Below are 5,133 nucleotides of genomic sequence, written 5' to 3' on the forward strand. Positions count from 1 at the left end.
CCCCCAGGGGCTGATGGGTGGGGCCAAAAAGGGTCGAATTTACTGAAATTTCAAAAATCTTCTTCTCAAGACCCAGATATGGTAGAATCAAATACTCTTCATAGATGGAAGGGTCTTAAGGTTTATGACCCAAGGGTCTCACGTTTACCCCCTGGGGAAGGAGCGGGGGCAAAATTTATTATGGTTTATAATGGCAAATGATACTTTGAATATTACATGTTAATAACTTGATTGAAATTATAACCTTTAATTGACAGTTTGATACTTTGAAAATTTTGAGCCAGCCCTACTCCAAGGGCTGTAGGGTCGGGCTTAAAGGAGTCAGTGTGCTAAAATTTCTTCATTTTCCTTGTTAAGAATCAGAGGTGCTAGTTTCAAATCCTTTTTAGTCTGAAATCTGTCTGTATGCTAGATATTGAGTAAGGTGGTTTTATTGTTTTTTGTCACTTTGAATAATATTTAAACAAAATCAACTCTCTGTATAAATATATCAGGTGACCGTTAAGGCCCATGGGCCTCTTGTTTTAATTAGGTTCCCCATGGTCCCTAGCTGTGCAGAGCAACTTTTAAGACTGATCGGATAAACAACATGGCCGACAGGCAGCCATCTTCGATTTTGATAGTGAAAGTTTGTTATCGCTATTTCTCAAGAAGTACCAAAGGGATCTTTCTCAAATTTTATATGTAGGTTCCCCTTGATCCTAGCTGTGCAGGGCAATTTTAGAGACTGATCGGATAAACAAAATGGCCGACAGACAGCCATCTTGGATTTTGATAGTGAAAGTTTGTTATCGCTATTTCTCGGGAAGTACGGGAGGAATCTTTCTCAAATTTTAAACGTAGGTTCCCCTTGATCCCTCGTTGTGCATGTTATATTTTGAGACTGATCATAAAAACGAAATGGATTTAAAGAAGAACTAAACAGATCTTTCTCATATTGCAATGATCGATTCTATTTCTTTCACATTAAGTACTGTACTAGTAAATATGTGANCATCAAACAGATTAAAGGAAAGAAGAGAAAAGATCGAACTGATACAGAACTAATGAAGATGGTACAAAGGTGGTCGCCAAGATCCCTCTGGGATCTCTTGTTTTCCTTTTCATGTAACAAATGGCATTTGATTAAATAAGTTTGATGCTAATATCAAGGTTTTGCATGATATTTGGTATTATTTTTTAGTAGATTACTCTTCTATTGAATAATTACCTAAGCAGGTGTAAGCAGTTGTAAATACAATTGAAACTTGTGTAAACATCGCCTAGGCGATTTCATTACTTTGTCTCCCAAACACTTGACCATACCCAGCTAGATACAAAACGCGTCAATTCAGGTCCATAGTAATACGGAACCTTGTTGTTTTATTTTGTATCAGACATAAATCCCGGGGATCGGAAGAGCCACTTAGTCCCTGGGCAGGTTCTGATGGCTGGGGCATTGTTTATTGGGAGAAGCACTTGACATGGCTGATAACAACAGATAGGCAGCGTGGACACGCACTGTATTGATCTAAAACACAGGTGAGGCTATACACGAGGGTTGTAACGATAACAATAAAAACAATACTACTTAGTATTCATTTAGTACAAATACAAATTCATACAAAGTGGGGGGTTTTCAGTTGATGAACATACTATAACAAAACATAGAACCAAACAAGAGAATACTTGACAAAAAGTTAACAATACAGAAGGTCAGGCTATACATGAACAATTATCTACTAAATGTACCAGAAAAATAACCAACACATCCCACTTATTGAATATAATTTATATGTTTGCTTTACGCCATGCCGATTGTATTTATTTCAACTAAAATAATATCTGTTAAAATCTAACCTTAAGTAAAACGGGTTTTTTTCATCCGCTACAGGTTCAATAAAATAATGAAAATCGCCTAATTTGACCAACTTTGAATCTAATACAGTAATCTACGTTTTGTGTAGCAGTAAAATATATATTTGGCAAAACATTTCATCGGAGTTCTGGCGTTGAAAAAGTATCGTGACCAGAAAGCAGTCTCAATGTGAACACATTAGTTTTTGTTTCTTTTCTGTATATAGAAAATACTATAACTTCATTATGAAATTTCATTGTTTGCTTCTGACTGATTGATTAATATTGGTAAATCTGTAATTGTATTTAATTTTCAAACATGCCGAATATTACTGTTACAAAACAAATAGCCAATAACCTTCGTTTGCCCAGTAGGGCCGATTTTCAGCTATTTTAAGTCCCAAATAATAACGACTTAAAGGCTGAGTTTTGGCACGTTTTTCTTTTTATATATTAATCATTGTGAAAAAGAAATAAATGATATTGCAGAAAGTTTGACGTCATACCATAGATTAGTTGACTAAATTACCTCAACTACTGATTGAATGTTTTATATATGGTGTAAATCAGCGATATATCCGTTGGATTGTCAGAATCACTCTGCATGGTGCTGTTGGTTTTCCTTTGACATGACTAGATTGTCTTCATTAGTGACCCTGCGATGTTTTTGGCTCTTCCTAAACGCAGGAACAATATTGTCGGTGTCCTTTAACTGAAACAGAACATAGAACATATATCCAGAAATAAACACCCCACACTATTTCCACAACAGGAGTGCACAAGAGCGTACAGAACAAAGGTATCAACAACGTAAATAACTTATTGCCACCATTTTTACCTTCTTTTGTGAAAAAAACAGTTACTTATTCTATTCATTCGTTTGTCTTTAGAAAAAACTGAAGACATGAAATAATATAAAAGATTGTAACTTTAACGTTTATCTCTATAAGTTGCATTTCAACATTTGCATTATCAAAAGCGAAACAATTATCAGGGGTTATCGTCGTCAAGACTTAAAACTCCATACAAATGTATGTGCTGATACTAACAGTTGGCACCTGATGGTTCAATATAGCAGCAGGCGTATATGTAATACCGATATGATACCTTTATAGATACTAACAGTTGGCACCTGATGGTTCAATATAGCAGCAGGCGTATATGTAATACCGATATGATACCTTTATAGACGACAATATAGATATCGTGTGTTTCACTATTGTCACCCTCATTGAACTCATCCATTCCATACATGCACTGTTGGTACATGATAAGCTGAACCGTTCACTCTCAGTTCCAATTTATTGATGAATGAACTCCTCGGTCCAGACAGCTCCTCTTTTTATCGACCAAACCATGGGACGATACTTTTGCTTAAATGATACAAGAGGCGTTTACAAGAGCACCGCAGAGGAAAATGTTTTATAACACTTATAAACATCATTATATAGGTAAATACTTATGTACATGCTTTTATAGTCATTTCATAGTACACATAGTTCAACAATGCATCATCATGACGTAATAAAGATATCAATTGTTCCCAATAAAGTATCGTTTATAAACTGATAGAACAATGAAAAAAATATTTCTAATAAGGTATTGAATGTCTTGTGATTAACAATGTACTTCTACTCAATTATACAAACGATTTTTTTATTATTTTTATGAATGTTTTCGTAACTCAATGGATGTTATTGTTCCCGTATTGATTTTTAAATGGGTTCGTAGAAAAAATGCTATCGATAGAATCCAATTGTTTGTTTACAGAGCTTAGTCGTGTATTTAAACACTTAACTTTCTAATGACTATTGTACAATTTCTTTAAATGCCAGTAAAAGCATTTTCCCTTTAACATGCCAAAATGGAAGTTTTAAGAAGCGGAGATTATTATGACGGCAATCGGTCTTTAAACATTGAGTTACATTTATTTAAATGTAGCCGCATGTTCGTATATACATGTATATACGAATGTTGTATATTCTCCCTTACAGTATTCCGACAGACATTCTTTAGTACGTCCGTAATGAAATGAACAGTGAAAAAAACCCGATTAATTTACAGTTATAATAGGAAATTAAAATACCGTTTATTTCATTACACATTGTTTTCGGTGTTTTCGAGACATTTAATAGAATATACGCTAAGCTATATTATGACAAATAAATCTGCACGTGAGCTACATTGCTCTGTAAGGAGCACTATGGATTTAACTATAAACAGATATTAATTGAGTTTTTGATTGAACTGTAGCAGAGTTGGGCCAGGATACGTTCGTTGAGTAGCCCAGCCGGTTAGAGCAATATATTATAACAACCTGAAGGTTTAGGGTTAGAATCCCTGTCTAAACCCACGTAGGTTGTTACAGAACAATACTGTTGATGATATTTTGTTTATTTCATCGATGTTGTTTCCATAAAAGTGCCGCAAGGCAAGTTATGGCTTTCTTTTCAAAAAATATTTTTCAAATGTCTAGTCATGCTAGAAAAAACTAACAGTTTCCTGAGTGAGTACAGTATTTGGCAGTGGTACGAGGATCTTTAACATCTAAATTTGAGTACACAAATTTGTCATTGACATTGACAGTGTCTACTTCGTGACAGAATGACACATTGTTATTGTCGCACAGATTCATGATATTAGAAACTGAATATTATATGGTTCCTTTGTGATTCAAGAGTTTCTATGTTAAAGAAGCTCTCGTCTGCAGTTTATATTCTTGTGCTACTTCCGGTTGTTAACGTCAGTGATGAATTGGTTCACAAAGCGACCCTAGCATGCTTTTGGCGGCAAGAATTCCCTGAAATGACATTCGTTTTGAACGAAAACTCTCCAATAATATCAGTTCCAAGTTCTCTAAGAGCTCTGTTTTAAGGGTTATATATTGTAACGTTAAGAGGACGTATCAGGAATTAAACTGCGTTCTAGATTTCTGAACCAATACCATTCCTGTTTCAAATTCACTCTATGGAATAATTAATATTCAGAGGGATTAAGTGGTTGCAAAAACTGCTAACGTTTTTGGAAGACCACGCCCGTGTCTACAGGCGTATCACTATAGAGTTTTCTATCTTACCAAATTCGTTGCAATACTATTACTAAAATATGCATTTGCAGAAATTAGGTGTTTTAAAAAGAGGAAAGAGTTTAGGCTAATCCCATCCAAAGCCCCAGCCTACTTGTATAATTGTTACCCGAGTTACCAGTGGAGCGTACCTGACAAGCATAATTATGCATTCCTAATCAATTTCTATTGATATGAACATGATATATACGCAGGCTGCTATTGCACGGAGC

This window comes from Mizuhopecten yessoensis, unplaced genomic scaffold (assembly GCF_002113885.1).
Source record: "Mizuhopecten yessoensis strain PY_sf001 unplaced genomic scaffold, ASM211388v2 scaffold10879, whole genome shotgun sequence".
Lineage (NCBI taxonomy): Eukaryota > Metazoa > Mollusca > Bivalvia > Pectinida > Pectinidae > Mizuhopecten > Mizuhopecten yessoensis.